Raw genomic sequence first — 22,498 nt, 5'->3', positions numbered from 1 at the left:
CTCTGAGTAGATTTCACAGGCGGAGGGGCTTTGCCAAGTGCCCACCACACTCTCAGCCTCCAGTGCCCAGGACTCTTCTCTCCCCCCCCCCCGCCATCCTCGAGAGAAAGGTTTGAAACAGGCTTCATCTCTTCAGTCTCTACCCCGGAACTTCATATATTACTCCTGGTCTGCCTGCTGCATTTGTGAAACTTTGGAAAGCTACTTCACTTTGCTCTGCAAGAGACGAACAAGAAGCATTTTCCTCAAGAGGGTGTGCCTGATTTGCTCCATCTGAGCTGTAATTTACTCGGGGGCAGGGGAGAAAACCCCCTTTTGCTCTTTCTAGTTGCTTCTTCTTGCTGAACCTCAGAAAGAAACGCCTTCCTTCTGCGCCCATCGCTGGACGGAACTCCGAAGGGAGAGTCTTGAAAGCTCCTTTTTGGGGCATCATTATCCTGGAAGGGGGCGTGGCTGGAGAGAGAGAGGGAGAGAGGAGCTGGCCTTAACTCCAAGAAGACTCTTTGCAGTTTAATGGATTATCGATTGCAAAGAAGAATAGGGAGATCTCTGAGAGAGGACTGGGGGCTGTTTGAATAGATTGTCTCTTCCAAGGAGGCTTTTCAGGGTGATTTTGTGGGAAGAAAACTCACTGCCCAATAGGCTTTGCTAAACACCACAGCTGCCATGGCAGCAGCCTCTCTGCCCCACGCCTCCTCCTCCTCCTCATTTTCTTCCAAGTCCCATTTACAGTATCAGTTTACTCTGATCCGGTGATGCCTTTGACCTCACGCAGCTGTTCTCAAAGAGCAGGGAGGAGTGGCCACTGCCGGCCCATTTGCCTTGTGCTGGAGGGTAAGCCCACTCAGACCCACCGCCAGGCCCAGAGGGGGGCCAGGGGGCTCCTGGTGTTGTCATGAAGTGCTGGGTCGCCAGAACTGCCTGAGGGTTGGCTCAGCCCTCCCGCCTGACGCTTCTTCTGCCGCCTCCGCTCCCCGTGTCCCCAAATTGTTGTTGTTTTTCTTTAGTCGTTTAGTCGTGTCCGCCTCTTGGTGACCCCCTGGACCAGAGCACGCCAGGCCCTCCTGTCTTCCACTGCCTCCCGCAGTCTGGCCAGACTCATGCTGGTAGCTTGAAGAACACCATCCAACCATCTCATACTCTTTCGTCCCCTTCTCCTTGTGCCCTCCATCTTTCCCAACATCAGGGTCTTTTCCAGGGAGTCTTCTCTTCTCAGGAGGTGGCCAAAGTCTTGGAGCCTCAGCTTCATGATTTGTCCTTCCAGTGAGCACTCAGGGCTGACTTCCTTCAGAATGGAGAGGTTTGATCTTCTTGCAGTCCATGGGATTCGCAAGAGTCTCCTCCAGCACCAGAATTCAAAAGCATCAATTATCGGCGATCAGCCTTCTTTATGGTCCAACTCTCACTTCCATACATCACGACTGGGAAAACCAGAGCTTGAACTATATGGACCTTTGTTGGCAAGGTGATGTCTCTGCTTTTTAAGATGCTGGTCCGTAAATTAGCACCTGCAAATACAGAACTCATTCTGAGGATTGGAGCCCCCCCCCCCCCGCAGAAGCCCCCTCACCTCTCTGCATGACGCCCTCAGCACTTGTGCTTTGGGATGCGAATAGATGCTGGGAGAGGGCATCTTTCTTAGAGATTATCCTCCCTCCCTCCCTCCCTCACTTTGTGAGTTCAGCAGTGTGTCACCATTTGCATCATAAAAGGGAAGCTTAGATAGGCCAGTTTCAGCCTTTCAGTTTAAGACAATCCAGGATGCTTTCTTGGCAGGCTGGATTCTCCTGGTGTTCCCCCCTTTTTCACCCCCTTTATTATTTTAAATCTTGTAAAAAGGTAAAAAATAGCATTTACTCTCTCAGAATATTTGTTGAAGACTAACAGATACAGCAGCTTTCTTCAGGAAGGCTTAAAATGGAATATTCGGTTTCGAAGACATGCTTAAGTCTTGCTTAAAATTGGAGCCTGGAGCTCAGACTGCAGATGTTGTGGCGTTGCTGTCATAGTGGAGAAGAGGAAGAGAATGTGATTGTGAGTCCAGGCAGGTAGGAGGATATACTGTACAGTGGTACCTCGGTTCTCAAACTTAATCTGTTCCAGAAGTCCGTTCTTAAACCGTTCTTAAACCGTTCTCAAACCGGGACACTACTTCTGGTTTTGGGGAGTTTGTGAACTGAATAGTTCATAAACAGGGCTCTTCTTAAACCGAGGTACCACTGTACAGCTACGGCCCTCCCTCTGAGCAGGCACCACTCTGGCCAGACAGTCTGCGGGCAGGGAGGGTCTCATCCTGCGTACCAGATGGAGCTGGCAGACAGCTGCCCTGGACACAGAATTGACCTGTGTCTCCATGGACAGCTGTGAATCCAGAATGACTCCCAGGCTGCGCACCTGGTCCTTCAGGGGCACAGTTACCCCATTCAGGACCTGGGAGTCCCCCACACCCACCCGCCTCCTGTCCCCCCAAAACAGTACTTCTGTCTTGTCAGGATTCAACCTCAGCTAAGCTGAAAACAGGGAGGGAGGGAGCTCTGACCGGAGCGGGGGGGGGGGGGAGATTCAGGTGAGAAGGCCCCTTCCATTCAGCAGCTCCTCCTCTTTCATTTAAACCCATTTGGCTAAGCTGCTGAGTTAGGGATGTGAGCGGCCTTATCTGGCAGCAAGTGCAGTTTCTTCCCGATGAGCTCCAGGCTGATTAGAATCAGGCTCCTGCTAAGCCCCAGGTAAGCCTCTGAAATGAAGACAAGCATGTCTGGGGTGTCTGGGGCTAGGGCAAAGCCGGGAGCGCAAGCTGGATGGCAAAAGAGAAAGGAGGAAGGAGGAGGAGGAAGGTGAGATCTGGAGGGCGGGCACTATAATAATAATAATAATAATAATAATAATAATAATAATAATAATAATAATAAATTTATTATTTATACCCCGCCCATCTGGCTGGGCTTCCCCAGCCACTCTGGGCGGCTTCCAAAAGAATATTAAAATACAATAGTCTATTAAACATTAAAAGCTTCCCGAAACAGGGCTGCCTTCAGATGTCTTCTAAAAGCCTGGTAGTTGTTGTTCTCTTTGACATCTGGTGGGAGGGTGCTCCACAGGGCAGGTGCCACTACTGAGAAGGCCCTCTGCCTGGTTCCCTGTAACTTGGCTTCTCACAGTGAGGGAACCGCCAGAAGGCCCTCGGAGCTGGACCTCAGTGTCCGAGTTGGACGATGAGGGTGGAGACTCTCCTTCAGGTCTACTGGGCCTTTTAAGGTCAGCACCAACGCTTTGACTTGTGCTCGGAAACATACTGGGAGCCAATGTAGATCTTTCAAGACCGGTGTTATGTGGTCCCGGCGGCCGCTCCCAGTCACCAGTCTAGCTGCCGCATTCTGGATTAGTTGTAGTTTCCGGGTCACCTTCAAAGGGAGCCCCACATAGAGCGCATGGCAGTAGTCCAAGCGGGAGATAACCAGAGCATGCACCACTCTGGCGAGGCAGTCCGCTGTTGCTGCTGCCGCCTTCGCTAGGGAGAAGTCAGGGCTGCCCAGGGGCAGATGCCCTCTCATCCCCTAACAGACTCCCCCCCCCAGATAGGTCAATCACCCTCTTCTGAAATATTGGTCCTTACCTGTGTAGCATTAGCTGCGGGGTCCACTGGCATCCCTGCTCTGAGGGAGAGCTGTGGGGCCCCGCAGAGAACCCCAATGCCAGAAGAATCCGCTACAGTCCTAAGACCTTTCGCGGGCCCCCCTCCCAAAACTGCCACTCCAGGGCCCACCTCCTTGTGGAGCCACCTCTGTCCTAACCCCCTCTGCAAAGTGCTGTGTCTCATGGACACCTTGTGTGTCCGTCCCCCCCTTGACCCACTGCCGGATTTACGTATAAGCTAAACAAGCTCTAGCTTAGGGCCCCACTCTCTTGAAGGCCCCCAAAAAAATTTAAGGGGGAAAAACTGGGTGTGCATTTCCAAAATATAAGATAAAACCTACACACAACAACAGTGTTTTGTGTTGTGTAGGCTGTGTTGTGTTGAGAGCCAGTGTGGTGTAGTGGTTAAGAGCGGTGGACTCGTAATCTGGGGATCCGGGTTCGCGTCTCCGCTCCTCCACATGCAGCTGCTGGGTGACCTTGGGCCAGTCACACTTCTCTGAAGTCTCTCAGCCCCACTGTTTGTTGTGGGGGAGGAAGGGAAAGGAGATTGTGAGACATTTTGAGACACCTTCGGGTACTGATAAAGTGGGATATCAAATCCAAATTCCTCCTCCTCTTCCTCTTCTTCTTCCTCTTCTTCACTGATGTAAGTTATGGGTCCCGCCTGCTAGCCTGCTCCCTAAAATATTACTGGTTTGCTCTTATTATTTCATGTTATAGCAAGTTTCTAGAGACCAGATTATGAGACTTTGTAAATTGTGTTTCGAAAGGAACTTTTGTTATTGCCAAATGCCAATGGGTTTGCATTATTAAATTTGTTATGAATAAAAAAATCATTTCAAGTCAGAGCTTAATAATTATTTCACTATTAATATACTTCTTAATTGTATTTCACTATTTATATACTTCTTAATTGTATTTCAGTTCAACAATTACTTTGATAAAATACATATTTTGTTATGTGCAAATGGCTTTAGCTACCTATGAGGTCTATCAATGACCATATAGCATATATTCAACACAAAAAAACAGTGACAATTTGTTGTTGACAAAGGACAGCTGGACAGAGAAAGGGCCCCATTGCCTTCAGGAGCTGAGGGCCGCATCAAACCTCAATCTGGCCCTGCCTTGACCACCCAGACCACATCCTGATCCCATTGAGGAGTCCAGACCTGGTGGTGGTGGAGCAGCAGCCTTCTGTGGTTCCCTTAGGAAGCCTCAGAAGATGCGCCAGTAGCCATGGCTCAGAGAGGATGGAGGTAAGGAGAGAAGGTTGCCTGGAGAACAGCCCCAGGGCTGAAACTCTCAAGGCTGCCTTTGGAAATGGCACGTGCTCAGCAGTTCAGTGTGGCTAATGTGGATCTGAACCAGCCCTTCATCTGTGAAAGGCAGGGGAGAGCCCAGTCCTTTGAGGCCTCCCAGTGGCCCACACTTCCTGTTATGTGCTGAAGTTCTCACCTTGGGCCAGCAGGGGGATACTGTAGATAGTTATGCAAATGAAGGATCGAAAAGTGACGTTCAGTGATTGGATAGTTTGTATGCAAATGAAGGATCGAAAAGTGACGTTCAGTGATTGGATAGTTTTAGAAAATGGCAACAGTTACATTGTTCTGGAGCTCTATATAAGCAGGCTGACTGAGCCCCTCAGTTTAGTTCTGTTCTGACATCTGAATAAAGAAGAGCTTTTTGAAGAATCGCTGTGTCGTCTGCTATGTTCGCCCACAACTTAACACTTCCTCCTTAGTGAAATTGATAGCCTCCTGCTAGAAGCCACCGATAGCCTCTTGGTGGGGAGCAGTGGCTCCTGGAATCCCATTATGGGGTGAGCAGCACATAACACCTGACCTCAGGAAGAAGGTCCTCTTCTTTCCCTTTGCTGACGCGGGTGGCGCTGTCTTCTAAACCACAGAGCCTAGGACTTGCCAATCAGAAGGTCGGCAGTTCGAATCCCCACAACGGAGTGAGCTCCCACTGTTCGGTCCCTGCTCCTGCCAACCTAGCAGTTCGAAAGCATGTCAAAGTGCAAGTAAATAAATAGGTACCGCTCCGGCGGGAAGGTAAACGGCGTTTCCGTGCGCTGCTCTGGTTCGCCAGAAGCGGCTTAGTCATGCTGGCCACATTGTACGCCGGCTCCCTTGGCCAATAAAGCAAGATGAGCGCAGCAACACCAGAGTCGGCCAAGACTGGACCTAATGGTCAGGGGTCCCTTTACCCTTTACCTTAAGGGGACTCTCAATGACCCACCTGGCAAACCACAGAGTGAAAAAAATGTGGGGAGTTTTGTACTGCTGGTTTTCTAAGGCAGTTAAACGACAACAACAGCCACCTGCAAATATCTGCATAAAAAGTTAATCCCTTGTTTTCCAGCCACATCTTAATACTGGGGGACCAGCCCAACTGTCAGGACATGAGAGTGCTGGATGGAGAGAGATCAGGTCCTACCTTCTCTTCATTGCTCTGGTTTTTTATCATTAAGATTAATTAAGGGTCATGTTCCTCTTGTAGGACAGATCTGCGGAAATAATTATGGGGTCTTCTTGAAGCTTCCTTCATCTCCCACTCTGCCTGAGTTTGCCATCCTATTACCTTCCAGGCTCCCCCTCCCCCCCCCGGCTTATTTTGGGCTATTGTTTATTTATTTGTCAGGCCTGGGTAACTCTTTTAAAGAGAAATCTGTTTTCTCCCTCGCTCTGCCATCCTGTCAACTTCAAATATTAAAATTTAACCGAGGTGGTACACGGCTGCCTTTCTTCCGCACGGTGCATGTTTTTTGTTTTGTTTTTTCAATTATTAAAAGAGCTCAAGAGCTTGACATGAATGCAAACGACAGGCGGACGGGCGTGTCGAGAGACGCGGAACCAGGCAGGGAAACAACATGCTCCACTTGCGTAGTTCATGGCCTTTGTGATGTCAGAAGGACTTCCTGATGGGCTCTGTCAAGCCAGGGCATGGTGGGTGAATCGGGGGGGTGGGGTGTCTTCTTTCATCCCATCATGCAGGAGAAATCTGAGTCATGGAGTTGGCTGGTAAAGCAGGGGGGTGCTGGTCTTTCTGCCCCCCCCCTTGGCAGCCACTGAGCATTCTGGGCATCTCACTTTAAAGAGGGTATTGACAAGCCAGAGGAGTGTGCAGAGGAGGGCAACCAAGATGATCTGGAAACCAAGTCTTAGAAGAAGAAGAAGAAGGGTTGAGGCAGCTGAGTCTGTTTAGCCAGGGGGAAAGAAGACTGTGCAGTAGCCAAATATCTCGAGGGCTGTGCCATGGGAGGTGGAGCAGGCTGGGTTTCTGCTGCTCCACAGGGGAGGGGAGGGCCTGACCCAGTGGATTCAAATTGCAAGAAAGGAGATTCTGAGATTCCTTAACATCACTGTTAAGGAAAAATTCTGGGGTGAGAGACTACCCAACAGCCCAGCTCGTCAGGGTGCAAGTCCCCTGAGGGTCTATGCAGTCAGTAAAAGATGGAAGTTGCAGCCAAGTAATTTGGAGCAAAAGAGCAGTCAGTAGACCATGATTTTAATTGTTTTGCAACAGGTCCCCCCAGGAGTAAGAACCCTGAGCATGGAGTGACCTCCTCTTTTAAAACTTCTCTCTTTGCCCCAGAATACACTTCGAACAGCAGCATTGATACATCATCACAACATCACTAGCATGTCACAAAAGGGGAGGCTTACACCAGTTCAACATTAGGTCCCTTTATCACACACCTTTCTCAACACCTCTTAAGTCCCCATCACAGAAAGAGCAATGAAACTCTTGACATCTCCTTTCCCTCAGGACTTGTCTGGTGATGGGCTTTCAGAACACCTGACTTGCTCAACTGTCTAGTGTTGCCCCCTGGTCACTCCCTGGGTGGGGGGCCCTGTCTGTGCTCTCACGCTTGGGGAATAATGGCGGGATGCCCTATTCCTGCTGCCTACAGTGACTTCCTGCTTCTTGGTTCATAGACAGAGGTGGAGCCCAAATTCACCTTTCTTTAAGGACCAAAATGGTGTTGGAATGAGGAGAGTCGGTTAAAGTGTGGATTTTCTACAAATTTATAAAGCTAGGTATCTTCCCTGAGCTGTCAAATTGAAAGGATACATTCAGGCAAAATATTAGTAACATTGTAACAACTTTAAAGCTGTGCCCCCCCTCCCCCGGAATTTCCGTAACATCACAAAGAGCTTTTTGAGTGGTCTCATCTTCCCTGTAGGTTTTAGAGGCTGGATGACCACCTGTCAGAGGTTCTTTAGCTGCAATACCTGCATTTTTGGAGGGTGGGGCCAGGACTGGTCTTGCTTCCAGCTCTGTGGTTCTTTGAATCCATGGTTCTGCCCAAGTGGGGTCCTGCAGCAGGCCTATTCTGGAGGAAATCCCATGCAGGGGGTGGGCTGGGGCCCCCTCCCAGGCCTGCAAAGTCAAGTGTCCAGTGAGCCAGGGGTCACCTGGAAGAGATGCTTTTGAAACCCACCACACCCTTTTCCTGTGGCTTGGGCTACCTGCAAGTATTGACTGAGGAACAAGAGGGATGAAAACAAAGAGCGTCATCGTGGTTTCCTGCAAATCTTCCACAAATATGCCCCCCACCACCTCCACGCTTCAGCCTCCAGACTGTGGGAATGTTAAGGAAGGTAGGAAATGACATTGTTTTGATATTATCCCTCCTCACTCACGCTAGTGAGTAAACAGCAGAGCACGCTCCCTTTGCAACTTATTGGAAGCAAGTTGGTGATTCGTTAGATTGCTTTAATTAAGCTACCCAGTCTGGCTTGTTCAGACTGGATTGTTCCTGGTGAGTTCCCCCTTTTATTTCCCTCTTAAAATAATAATAACACAGCACAGTCTTCTTTCAAAGTAAGAATAAAGTTTTTCTCACATTCAGTTCACAGCAGTAATCTGAAGGGAGGCTTTCCCTTGTGTTTACAGTGAAAAGAAGTGTGAGCTACATCTCAGACTGCTTGTGGGCTCCATCCTGTGTGAGGGTTGAGCCATGCGCTGGCTAAGAGCCCAGAGTCCAAGAGACCAAGAGGGAGGTGGCTGCCTGGCCAGCCCTTTGATCTGGCCAGCTAGGGTCACTCCCATCTACCTGGTCACACACAAGGGGAAGAAGCTCCAGAGCAGGTCTGGTAGCCACATTCCCCAGGGGGTCCATTCTCAGCAACAGAAAAATGTTGTACCTGATTGCGCTAGTAATAATACACCACCACCCCCGCCCGCCCCAGGAAGCAGCCCCAGCCGGAAGGCGTTCCCCTGCACTGAGATAAAATTAAATTCCTCTAACAAATTGCTCAATCAAAAAGCCAGGATTCCTACTGATTAAGCCATTTATTGAAAAGGAAAATTCAGATTGTTTCACGAGAATCTTTGCTGGCTCCCTGATGAACCAATTAATTTTAGAAAACCATCAGATTTCTAAAAAAACTGAGAGCAGGAAGAGTTTGCTTCAGGGCACTGCAAGGGGAGGGGGCTGAGCGCCAGTTTTTCCCACCCTGAACTGGACCCCTTGGCAGAGAGAGAGAAAGATGAGGGCAAGGCCTGCTGGCCAGTATCGGATCTACCAAGGTCTGAGCCTGAGGCCTTGCCTTTCTGCCTGCAATGCTTCCTTGAGTGTGCCACTGAAGGGCAGACTCACTCACACACCCCGCACCCTCACACACGTACCACAACAATACCTGGAGGAGGACTCCCCTGAGTGAGTGCCTGTGGGCCCTGCCTTTGCCACTTACCATCTGGCTTGGGGCGGGGCCTGAAGACTCATAAGGACTGTGTGCTGCTTGCGGCCTGCTGCCCAGGAAGACTCCCTGAGTGAGTGCTTGTGGGCCCTGCCTTTGCCACTTACCATCTGGCCTGGGGCGGGGCCTGAAGACTCATAAGGACTGTGTGCTGCTTGCTGCCTGCTGCCCAGGAGGACTCCCTGAGTGAGTGCTTGTGGGCCCTGCCTTTGCCACTTACCATCTGGCTTGGGGCGGGGCCTGAAGACTCATAAGGACTGTGTGCTGCTTGCGGCCTGCTGCCCAGGAAGACTCCCTGAGTGAGTGCTTGTGGGCCCTGCCTTTGCCACTTACCATCTGGCCTGGGGCGGGGCCTGAAGACTCATAAGGACTGTGTGCTGCTTGCTGCCTGCTGCCCAGGAGGACTCCCTGAGTGAGTGCTTGTGGGCCCTGCCTTTGCCACTTACCATCTGGCTTGGGGCGGGGCCTGAAGACTCATAAGGACTGCGTGCTGCTTGCTGCCTGCTGCCCAGGAGGACTCCCTGAGTGAGTGCTTGTGGGCCCTGCCTTTGCCACTTACCATCTGGCCTGGGGCGGGGCCTGAAGACTCATAAGGACTGTGTGCTGCTTGCTGCCTGCTGCCCAGGAGGACTCCCTGAGTGAGTGCTTGTGGGCCCTGCCTTTGCCACTTACCATCTGGCTTGGGGCGGGGCCTGAAGACTCATAAGGACTGCGTGCTGCTTGCTGCCTGCTGCCCAGGAGGACTCCCTGAGTGAGTGCTTGTGGGCCCTGCCTTTGCCACTTACCATCTGGCTTGGGGCGGGGCCTGAAGACTCATAAGGACTGCGTGCTGCTTGCTGCCTGCTGCCCAGGAGGACTCCCTGAGTGAGTGCCTGAGGGCCCTGCTCCTCCCTGCCACTTACCACCTGGCCCGGGGCGGGGCCTGAAGACTCATAAGGACTGTGTGCTGCTTGCTGCCTGCTGCCCAGGAGGACTCCGTGAGTGAGTGCTTGAGGGCCCTGCTTTTGCCACTTACCATCTGGCCTGGGGCCTCACAAGGACTGCGTGCTGCTTGCTGCCTGCTGCCCAGGAGGAGTCCCCTGAGTGAGTGCCTGAGGGCCCTGCTCCTCCCTGCCACTTACCACCTGGCCCGGGGCGGGGCCTGAAGACTCATAAGGACTGTGTGCTGCTTGCTGCCTGCTGCCCAGGAGGACTCCCTGAGTGAGTGCTTGTGGGCCCTGCCTTTGCCACTTACCATCTGGCTTGGGGCGGGGCCTGAAGACTCATAAGGACTGCGTGCTGCTTGCGGCCTGCTGCCCAGGAGGACTCCCTGAGTGAGTGCTTGTGGGCCCTGCCTTTGCCACTTACCATCTGGCTTGGGGCGGGGCCTGAAGACTCATAAGGACTGCGTGCTGCTTGCTGCCTGCTGCCCAGGAAGACTCCCCTGAGTGAGTGCCTGAGGGCCCTGCTCCTCCCTGCCACTTCCCATCTGGCTTGGGGCGGGGCCTGAAGACTCATAAGGACTGTGTGCTGCTTGCTGCCTGCTGCCCAGGAGGACTCCCTGAGTGAGTGCTTGTGGGCCCTGCCTTTGCCACTTACCATCTGGCTTGGGGCGGGGCCTGAAGACTCATAAGGACTGCGTGCTGCTTGCTGCCTGCTGCCCAGGAGGACTCCCTGAGGGAGTGCTTGTGGGCCCTGCCTTTGCCACTTACCATCTGGCTTGGGGCGGGGCCTGAAGACTCATAAGGACTGCGTGCTGCTTGCTGCCTGCTGCCCAGGAGGAGTCCCTGAGTGAGTGCCTGAGGGCCCTGCTCCTCCCTGCCACTTACCACCTGGCCCGGGGCGGGGCCTGAAGACTCATAAGGACTGTGTGCTGCTTGCTGCCTGCTGCCCAGGAGGACTCCGTGAGTGAGTGCTTGAGGGCCCTGCTTTTGCCACTTACCATCTGGCTTGGGGCGGGGCCTGGGGCCTCACAAGGACTGCGTGCTGCTTGCGGCCTGCTGCCCAGGAAGACTCCCTGAGTGAGTGCCTGAGGGCCCTGCTCTTGCCACTTCCCATCTGGCTTGGGGCGGGGCCTGGGGCCTCATAAGGACTGTGTGCTGCTTGCGGCCTGCTGCCCAGGAAGACTCCCTGAGTGAGTGCTTGGGGGCCCTGCTTTTGCCACTTACCATCTGGCTTGGGGCGGGGCCTGAAGCCTCACAAGGACTGCGTGCTGCTTGCTGCCTGCTGCCCAGGAAGACTCCCTGAGTGAGTGCTTGAGGGCCCTGCTCTTGCCACTTACCACCTGGCCTGGGGCGGGGCCTGAAGACTCATAAGGACTGTGTGCTGCTTGCGGCCTGCTGCCCAGGAAGACTCCCCTGAGTGAGTGCCTGAGGGCCCTGCTCCTCCCTGCCACTTCCCATCTGGCCTGGGGCGGGGCCTGAAGCCTCACAAGGACTGCGTGCTGCTTGCTGCCTGCTGCCCAGGAAGACTCCCTGAGTGAGTGCTTGAGGGCCCTGCTCTTGCCACTTACCATCTGGCTTGGGGCGGGGCCTGAAGCCTCACAAGGACTGCGTGCTGCTTGCGGCCTGCTGCCCAGGAAGACTCCCTGAGTGAGTGCTTGGGGGCCCTGCTTTTGCCACTTACCATCTGGCTTGAGGCGGGGCCTGGGGCCTCACAAGGACTGTGTGCTGCTTGCTGCCTGCTGCCCAGGAGGAGTCCCCTGAGTGAGTGCCTGAGGGCCCTGCTCCTCCCTGCCACTTACCACCTGGCCCGGGGCGGGGCCTGACAGGCCTCACTAGGACAGTTGTTACTGCCGGAGAGGCACAGAGTGTTTTTAAAATGTTTTTAAAAATTTTCTTTGGGTTTTTTGTATGTGGGGGGTGGGGGTGGGATGGATGTTTGGTTGGGCTTGGGGAATTATTTTTTTTTTTATTTTGATGTTTTTGTAATTTTTACATTTTTTGTTTGTATTGTTTTATTGGTTTTGTTTGTTTGTTTAAGGTGTTTGTTTGCTTAAGGTGTTATTTTGTTTTTAGGGGGAGGGTTCAGGGCTGCCGGGGAGTGGGCATGTTCCACAGGGGGGGATGCACTGGGACAACCGATCTCAGTGATCACGGGTAGGAGGAGGAGTTACGCTAAGACCAGACCATGTCATTACAGAGGAGGCAGGTTTAGTCGTTGTCTGAGGACTATCCCTGCCTCCGGGTCTGGTCCTGTCCAGATGGATACTAGAATCAGCAAGGGATACCCACGTGACCTGAAGGTGCTGCTGTGCAATGCCAGGTCAATGATTCGTAAGACCACTGCCATCCATGACTTGATCATGGATGGAGGATTCGACCTGGCATGTGTAACAGAGACTTGGTTGGAGGAAGCAGATGGGCCTGTCCTTGCCGCTGCTTGTCCACCAGGTTTCTCTTACGCACAGCAACCCAGGTCACGTGGGCGGGGAGGGGGGGTTGCAGTGATTTTTAGGAAGTCATTAGTTTGCACCAGGCGTCCTATTGGGAAGACCCAGTTTTCTGAGTGCATGTTCTGGAAGTTGGGCAATAGGGGCAGTACAGGATTCCTTTTGGTGTACCGACCTCCCCGCTGCACCAAGGATTCCCTGCCCGAGCTGCTTCAGGTCGTGGCGGATGTTCTCCTGGAGACACCTAGCCTGGTCGTCCTAGGGGATTTTAACATCCATGCCGACACGACCTTACAAGGGGCCGCTCGGGACTTCGTGGAAAGCATGGCCTCCATGGGGCTGTCCCTGAATAAGTCTGGCCCAACCCATAGCCGTGGACATGCCTTGGACCTGGTGTTTACCTCTATGGATGTTGGTGATCTGACACTAAGTAAAAGCGAAATGAAAGAAGTGCCATGGTCAGATCACTTCCTGGTGCAACTGGACTTCTCTGCGACCCATCCCCTCTGCAGGGAGGTGGGACCAATTCGGATGGTCCGCCCCCGCCACTTAATGGATCCAAATGGTTTCCAGAGAGTGGTAGGGGATGCTTTATCCCATGTTGATGGCCTTTCAGCCGATTCCCTGGTGGCCCGCTGGAATGTGGAGTTAACCAGGGCTATTGACTGTTTGGCTCCGAAGCGCCCTCTCCGATTGCATGGAGCCCGGACAGCCCCGTGGTTTTCCACGGATCTGAGGGCAATGAAACAATCGTTGAGACGGCTAGAGCGCCGGTGGCGGATAACTCATTCCGAATCTGACCGGACACAGGTTAGAGCTCAACGTCGAGCCTACCAAGTGGCGATAGCGACGGCGAAGAAGAATTTCTTCACCGCCTCTATTGCATCTGCAGAAAACAGCAGCAGGAGACTTTTTCAGGTGGTTCACAATTTAGCGGAACCACCTGCAACATCGGGGCCCAGTACAGGCCACATGTTCTCCTGCAATGATTTTGCAAAGTTTTTTGCAGATAAAATCGCCCAGATTCGGGAAGAAGTAGACTCCACCGTGGGAGCAGGGCCGGGGCGGGAGAGTGCTAGAGTTCTGTCTAGTCAAGTTGAGTGGGATCAATTTCAATCTGTTACCTCTGAGGATGTGGACAGGCTGCTTGGACGAGTGAAACCAACCACCTGTCTCCTGGATCCTTGCCCATCCTGGCTTATAAAAGCTAGCCGGGAAGGACTGGGCGATGGGCTTCGTGGGGTGGTGAATGCTTCCCTCCGTGAGGGAGCCTTCCCAGACCCGCTGAAAGAGGCGGATATTAAACCGCTTCTTAAAAAACCATCTTTAGATGCGGCCACGATGGCCAACTATCGCCCAGTCTCAAATCTTCCATTCCTGGGCAAGGTGATTGAGCGAGTGGTTGCTGAACAACTCCAGGCACGCCTGGAAGAAGCGGACCATTTGGATCCCTTCCAGTCGGGATTCAGGCCTCATCATGGGACTGAAACTGCCTTGGTCGCACTGGTTGATGATCTCCGGCGGGCTAGGGACAAAGGTGAGAGCTGTTTCCTAGTTCTGCTGGATCTCTCAGCGGCGTTTGATACCATCGACCATAGCATCCTTCTGGAACGTCTTGAGGGGCTGGGAGCTGGGGGCACTGTTATACAGTGGTTCCGCTCCTTCCTCCTGGGCCGTGTTCAGAAAGTGGTGGTGGGGGATGAGTGTTCAGACCCTTGGGCCCTCACTTGTGGGGTGCCTCAGGGTTCTGTCCTCTCCCCCATGCTTTTTAACATCTATATGAAGCCGCTGGGAGAGATCATCAGGAGGTTTGGGCTGGGTGTTCATCAGTATGCGGATGACACCCAGCTCTACCTCTCCTTTAAATCAGAACCAGTGAAGGCGGTGAAGGTCCTGTGTGAGTGTCTGGAGGCGGTTGGAGGATGGATGGCGGCTAACAGATTGAGGTTGAATCCTGACAAGACAGAAGTACTGTTTTTGGGGGACAGGAGGCGGGCAGGTGTGGAGGATTCCCTGGTCCTGAATGGGGTAACTGTGCCCCTGAAGGACCAGGTGCGCAGCCTGGGAGTCATTTTGGACTCACAGCTGTCCATGGAGGCACAGGTCAAATCCGTGTCCAGGGCAGCTGTTTACCAGCTCCATCTGGTACGTAGGCTGAGACCCTATCTGCCTGCGGACTGTCTCGCCAGAGTGGTGCATGCTCTGGTTATCTCCCGCTTGGACTACTGCAATGCGCTCTACGTGGGGCTACCTTTGAAGGTGACGCGGAAACTACAACTAATCCAGAATGCGGCAGCTAGACTGGTGACTGGGAGCGGCCGCCGAGACCATATAACACCGGTCTTGAAAGACCTGCATTGGCTCCCAGTACGTTTCCGAGCACAATTCAAAGTGTTGGTGCTGACCTTTAAAGCCCTAAACGGCCTCGGTCCAGTATACCTGAAGGAGCGTCTCCACCCCCATCAGTCTGCCCGGACGCTGAGGTCCAGCGCCGAGGGCCTTCTGGCGGTTCCCTCACTGCGAGAAGCAAAGCTACAGGGAACCAGGCAGAGGGCCTTCTCGGTAGTGGCGCCCGCCCTGTGGAACGCCCTTCCAGCAGATGTCAAAGCGATAAACAACTACCTGACATTCAGGAGACATCTTAAGGCAGCCCTGTTCAGGGAAGTTTTTAACGTGTGACATTTTACTGTATTTTTGGTTTTTATGGAAGCCGCCCAGAGTGGCTGGGGAGACCCAGCCAGATGGGCGGGGTATAAATAATAAATTATTATTATTATTATTATTATTATTATTATTATTATTATTATTATTACCTGATCTCTCCCCATCGCCAGGTGAGCTGCCCCAGTTGCGAAGCATTTCTCTTCGGGGTGATGATGTGAAGGTCTGAGCACACATAAAAGCCATTGCTACTTGTGGTTGCTGCTGGGGTGTGTGTGGTGCGATATAAGGGGTTGGACTAGATGACCCTTGGGTTCCCTTCCAACTCCACAGCTCTGTGATCCTCTGGGAAGCAGCCCCAAGAGGCCTCTTCCCCATGCAAAGCCCCTCTTCTTTGTGCCCATTTAGAACTTGAGGTAGAAATTCTGCAAAGCCTGTTATCAGCGCGGCCTGACCGCGAAACTGCAAGATCCGCTTTCAGAGGAACCTGCAACTGACTGTTAGAGTGAAGAGCAACTCTAGAGGAGGCTCAAGGAGGGCTCTGCAAGTACGGCAGATAAAGTTGTGTGGGATGTAACATCACTGAAGCAGTCAAGTACAACACTTCCTGTTTGCCCAGAGTGGACACACAGGGGGATGTTGCTCCAGCCAGGAGGACTTCCTGTCCCACCTGGTCTGGAGCATCCTCCCCCTGCATGTGACCTGGTAGATGGACAGGATCCTGGCAGACCCTATAAAGGGGCTAGTCACCCAGCCATCTTCCCCTTGCTCTCTTACTCCTGCTTCCTCTTACTCTTGCTGCCTTTTGCTGTCTGCTGGCTCTCAGCTAGCAGCACATGGCCTCATCTCTCACAGAGGGTGAACCCACACTTTTCTCTGTAACTGTAACTACAAGATAAAGCCTTCCTTCATGACCATACTGTGAACTGAATGTAAGTAAACCTTATCATTACCTTTCAAAGAAGACTGTTGGGTCATTATTGTTTTTACGAGGGAAATAAAAGGGGAAACTTACGAGGAACAATCCAACCTAGACAAGCCAGACTGGATTGCTTAACTCAAATGGTTCTCACAAATCCATCAACTAGCATCCTGATATGTACAAGGGAATGTGCTCTGCTACTAGATCACTCGTGTGAGTGAGGAAGTATAATATATTTCATCAATATATCCTCTCCTACTATCCACAACATTCCCACAGTTGGGTTGCGTAAGGGCTTTCAAGAATTCTGCTTGGATGAGAGATGGTGAGGTGCAGAGGTGGCAAGAGGTTGGGCAGGAAATAAGCAGCCAAGGGGACGTATTTTCCCAATACAGTGGTACCTCTGGTTGCGAACGGGATCCATTCCGGAGGCCAGTTCGCAACATGAAAGGAACGCAACCCGCATTGGCGCATCGGCGCACATGCGGGTTGCGATTCGCCGCTTCTGCGCATGCGCATGACACCATTTTGCGCGTCTGCGAATGCACAAGTGGCAAAACCCGAAGTAACCCTTTCCACTACTTCCGGGTTGCTGCAGGACGCAACCTGAAAAAAGGTAACATGAAGCAAATGTAATATGAGGTGTGACTGTATAGCAGGGGTGTCTAACTTCCAAGAGACTGTGATCTACCCCCACTGTAAATAAACTGTCAGTGATCTACCCATTGGATTGATTGGCCAAATTTGTTGATGAACCTTTTCCGGAAGGCGGAAGGGTGAGCCAAAGTTGTTGAGTTGGAGATCACAAAATCACAAGCCCGCGCTCAACCACTAGGGTGCGATCGACCTGTTGGGCAGCCATGCTATATAGGGTGTGCTCTGATGGAAAATATCGCAGACTCTTTTGGGAGTCTGACTAGTGGGGACTCCCCTTCTCTCTCCTCTCCTTCTCTCCTGACTTCCATCCCTTCCCTCTCTTTGCTTTCTTCTGCTGCGATTCCTACATTGCAGGGGTTGGACTATATGAGGCGTGGTGACCCTTTCAGTTCTCCATTTCTCCAATGCTATGCTGGAGGCCAGAGCAGACCCCCCAGGCCCTGCTCCCCCCAAGAGCCTCCTCCACCTGTGAGCTGCCTTTGAGACAGATGCTGGTCTGAAGCTTCTCAGAAGAGTTCCACGCAAAGGGCCCCAGCACCGGCGGCATCAGGACCCCCCCCCCTCTGTGCGTGAGTCTCCACAGACCTGCTTCTCATCGAGCCAGATGCTGGGGGAGTCCTTGTTACCAAGCAACACTGACTTGTAAATATTTTTTTGGTGCAAGGACATTTGTTACAAAACTCCATAAAGCCGGCGGGGTGTCTATGTGTTTGAGGAGAGCAGAGCAAGCGAAAGAGAACTCTTGTGTGTCTCTTGCACTCCCCAGTTCTGAACTGGCCATGGATCTCTCGTGCGAGTCAGTGTGTGTTAGAAAATCACAACAGGAAAGGAGGCGGGAGCCCAGCACCCACACAAGGTGGAGACAACGTGGGGGTGCGCCTGACAGCTAGCTGGGCTGCCAGTTGCCAACCCCTGCCTGGTTCCTCCACCCATGAGGGTCCTCCTGGGGTAAAAGCCTGCGGTCTCCTTGGGCTCTGGGGGTCCCTCTGGTGAGCACCTGACCTGCGTCCCTGCAAATGCACATGTAGACAGGCTCTGCCCCACTGCCCCTGTGCAGCCCCACTGGAACTCAAACAGCTCACTAGGCATCCCATGAGTGGAAGCCCAGTTGTGGGACTGCTCAGCAGCTAAAAGAATAATAGAATTGCAGAGTTGGAAGGGACCCCGAGGGTCTTCAGGTCCAACCCCCTGCAATGCAGGGATCTCAGCTAAAGCCTCCATGACAGAGGGCCATCCAACCTCTGCTTAGAAACCTCCAAGGAAGGAGAGTCCACCACTTCTCCACTCTGGAACAGCTCTTACTGTCAGAAAGTTCTTCCTGATGTTTACTGGTAGTTGGAATTTGAAGCCATTGGCTTGAGTCCTACCCTTCAGGAGAAAACAAGCTTGTTCTGTTTTCCATGTGAAAGCCCTTGAGATATTTGAAGGTGGCTCTCATATCTCCTTTCAGTCTCCTCCAGGGGTGCCAACTTGAATAAAATAATGTGGTGGCTCAGGTAAGCCCCACCCCACATAATTGATCACATGATGCACACACACCATTTGAATAGGAATGCCTATCAACTTTGTGGGGACCCAGCCCTCTCAAATATTTTATTGTGGGGCCCGAAGTCCCCACAGCCCCTAGGTCTCCTCCTTTCCAGGCTAAGCATACCCAGCTCCTTCAACTGTTCCTCATAGAATCATAGAATCCTAGAGTTGGAAGAGACCCCAAGGGCCATCGAGTCCAACCCCCTGCCAAGAAGGAAACCAGACTTAGTTTCCTTGGTCATCTTCATTGCCCTCCTTTGCACACGTTCCATCTTGTCAACATCCTTCTTCAATTGTGGTGCCCAGAACAGGACACAGGACTCCAGGTGTGGTCTGATCAAGGCAGAATAGAGTGGGACTATGACTTCCCCTGATCTGGACACTAGACCTCTATTACGGGGGCAAAGAAAGCTCCCTGGATTCCCCCAATTCTGGTATCCTGCCCAACCCAGGGACCAGTGGAGACCACTGGTGACTCATCTGAAGAGCACTTTACTGATAAGCTGCCCATTATGTATTGGATTCCTCACCAATTTCAGATTTCCTGGGTTCTCCTATTGCTGCATTTCACTTTTTGTGGCCTGAGGACACTTGACCCTGCACCCATTCTGAGTTATTCTGGGAGAGGACCTGGCAGGAGAGGCCTTCTATGCCTTTGGGTCAAGGTTGGAGGCAGGAACATTCAGGGCCCACTGAAGACCCTCTTCAAAAATCAGTACTTTTTTATGGGAGTACTAGAGGGTACTCAGTACCAGCACCATTCCCTGTTGGGATACTGCCAGGGAGACAAAGTCCATCATGGCCTCCAAGCCGTCTGCCGGACGATCCATCGATCTCCCGTAGATACAGTATCAGCAATTAGCGACACGAGTTTTCTAGAAATAGCTTGCCACATTCCAGAGCTCATGCACACTCTATCAGCAGATAGTTCACAGCAGAAGTTGCACGCAGGAGAGCATTATTTACAAGTTTTATTCAGCGTTGATCAGAACAAAGAAAAACATGACTGCCTGCATCAGTGTCTCCAGACACACAGAGAGAAAACGAAAGCAATAGGAAAACATAAACATCCTGTGAACAGGAAATGTGCAGACTCTGTGACTCACAAAGCCTGCTCCCTTTTAAGGTGGAACGGAAATATCCTAACATTCCCACCCCCAAAAAATGTTGTTGCTGTTGTTGCTGTCGTAGTAGTAGTAGTAATTTATTTATAGCCCACCCATCTGGCTGGGTTTCCCCAGCCACTCTGGGCGGCTCCCAACAAAATATTAAACAGAATAATTCATCAAACATTAAAAACTTCCCTAAACAGGAATGCCTTCAGCTATCTAAAAGTCAGATAGTTGTTTATTTCCGTGACATTTGATGGGAGAATGTTCCACAGGGCGGGTGCCACTACCAAGAAAGCCCTCTGTCTAGTACCCTCATTTATCGCAGTGAAGGAACTGCCAGAAGGCCCTCAGAGCTAGACCTCAGTGTCCAGGCAGAACGATGGGGGTGGAGACGCTCCTCCAGGTATTCTGGGCCTTAGAGGCCATTGAGGGCTTTCAAGGTCAGCACCAACCCCTTGAATTGTGCTCAGAAACATCCTGGGAGCCAATGTAGGTCTTTCAAGACCGGTGTTATATGGTCTCAGCGGCCGCTCTCAGTCCCTAGTCTGGCTGCCACATTCTGGATTAGTTGTGGTTTCCAGGTCGCCTTCAAAGTGAGCACCACGTGTGGCACTTACTGTGTGGCACCAACTTCATGGTGAGTACCAACACCCTTTTAATAATAATAATAATAATAATAATAATAATAATAATAATTTATTATTTATACCCCGCCCATCTGGCTGGGCTTCCCCAGCCACTCTGGGCGGCGTCCAAAAGAATATTAAAATACTATAATACAACAAACACTAAAAACTTCCCGAAACAGGGCTGCCTTCAGATGTCTTCTAAAAGCCTGGTAGTTGTTGTTCTCTTTGACATCTGGTGGGAGGGTGTTCCACAGGGAAGGCGCCACTACCGAGAAGGCCCTCTGCCTGGTTCCCTGTAACTTGGCTTCTCGCAGTGAGGGAACCGCCAGAAGGCCCTTGGAGCTGGACCTCAGTGTCCAGGTAGAACGATGGGGGTGGAGACGCTCCTTCAGATATACTGGACCAAGGCTGTTTAGGGCTTTAAAGGTCAGCACCAACACTTTGAATTGTGCTCGGAAACGTACTGGGAACCAATGTAGGTCTTTCAAGACCGGTGTTATGTGGTCTCTGCAGCCGCTCCCAGTCACCAGTCTAGCTGCCATGTTCTGGATTAGTTGTAGTTTCCGGGTCACCTTCAAAGGTAGCCCCACGTAGAGCGCATTGCAGTAATCCAAGCGGGAGATAACCAGAGCATGCACCATTCTGGCGAGGCAGTCCGCAGGCAGATAGGGTCTCAGCCTGCATACCAGATGGAGCTGGTAAACAGCTGCCCTGGACACGGATTTGACCTGTGCCTCCATGGACAGCTGTGAGTCCAAAATGACTCCCAGGCTGCGCACCTGGTCCTTCAGGGGCACAGTTACCCCATTCAGGACCAGGGAATCCTCCACACCAGCCCACCCCCTGTCCCCCCAAAACAGTACTTCTGTCTTGTCAGGATTCAACCTCAATCTGTTAGCCGCCATCCAACCTCCAACCGCCTCAAGGCACTCACACAGGACCTTCACTGCCTTCACTGGTTCTGATTTGAAAAAGAGGTAGAGCTGGCTATCATCCGCATACTGATGAACACCAGCCCAAACCCCCTGATGATCTCTCCCACGGCTTCATGTAGATGTTGAAAAGCATGGGGGAGAGGACAGAACCCTGAGGCACCCCACAAGTGAGGGCCCAGGGGTCTGAACACTCATTCCCCCCCCACCACTTTCTGAACACGGTCCAGGAGGAAGGAGCGAAACCACTGTATAACAGTGCCCCCAGCTCCCAGCCCCTCAAGACGGTCCAGAAGGATGTTACGGTTGATAGTGTCAAAAGCCGCTGAGAGATCCAGCAGAACTAGGACGCAGCTCTCACCTTTGTCCCTAGTCCGCCGGAGATCATCAACCAGTGCGACCAAGGCAGTTTCGGTCCCATGATGAGGCCTGAATCCCGACTGGAAGGGATCCAAATGGTCTGCTTCTTCCAAGCGTGCCTGGAGTTGTCCAGCAACCGCTCGCTCAATCACCTTGCCCAAGAATGGAAGATTTGAGACTGGCTGATAGTTGGCCATCGTGGCCGCATCTAAAGATGGTTTTTTAAGAAGCGGTTTAATAACCGCCTCTTTCAGCGGGTCTGGGAAGGCTCCCTCACGGAGGGAAACATTCACCACCCCACGAAGCCCATCGCCCAGCCCTTCCTGGCTAGCTTTTATAAGCCAGGATGGGCAAGGATCAAGGAGACAGGTGGTTGGTTTCACTCGTCCAAGCAGCCTGTCCACATCCTCGGAGGTAACGGATTGGAATTGATCCCACTCAACTTGACTAGACAGAACTCTAGCATTCTCCCGCCCCGGTCCTGCTCCCACGGTGGAGTCTACCTCTTCCCGAATCTGAGCTACTTTATCTGCAAAAAACTTTGCAAAGTCATTGCATTCCTTATACTTAAGGAAATCACTGCTTTTAATTGAGACTGTGTTGGAGTTGATTTTAAGATGCTGAATCCTGCGTTGTTTTCTGCCCTGGTCTCCTTTGGGAGGAAGGCGGGGTATGAATTCAACAAATGGAATAAGCAAGAATGTGATCATTCCTCATAGGAATAAAGTTATCCATATGCTCCTTTGGGGACTTAAAAGGAACTCTTGGTGTGTGTGAATAGAGATGTTGGATTCTTGTCTCATTACATATGCTAAAGCTTTTTGGTCATCTGCATACAGTACTATTCCTTGCTTTTTCCTGTAGGACTAATTGCAATCCTTAAAGCAATGACAAACCTAGGCAGCATCTTAAAAAGTAGAGACATCACCCGTATAGTCAAAGCTCTGGTTTTCCCAGTAGTGATGTATGGAAGTGAGA

The 22,498-nt window shown here is 52.0% G+C and overlaps 1 long non-coding RNA gene across 1 annotated transcript; it reads left to right on the top strand.

Annotated features, from left to right (window-relative positions):
• Nucleotides 1-1,777: 1,777 nt before the first annotated feature.
• LOC308590655 lies at nt 1,778-17,674 on the top strand. The gene is made up of 2 exons (XR_014009844.1): nt 1,778-2,048; nt 17,312-17,674. It is a non-coding gene; the product is annotated as an uncharacterized lncRNA (long non-coding RNA).
• The last annotated feature ends 4,824 nt before the right edge of the window (nt 17,675-22,498 follow it).

Source organism: Podarcis bocagei (assembly GCF_964188305.1).
Source record: "Podarcis bocagei genome assembly, chromosome: 7".
In the NCBI taxonomy this organism is placed as follows: Eukaryota; Metazoa; Chordata; class Lepidosauria; order Squamata; family Lacertidae; genus Podarcis; species Podarcis bocagei.
The sequence above is the reverse complement of the archived record's forward strand: the minus strand, read 5'-3'. Positions and strand labels throughout refer to the sequence as shown.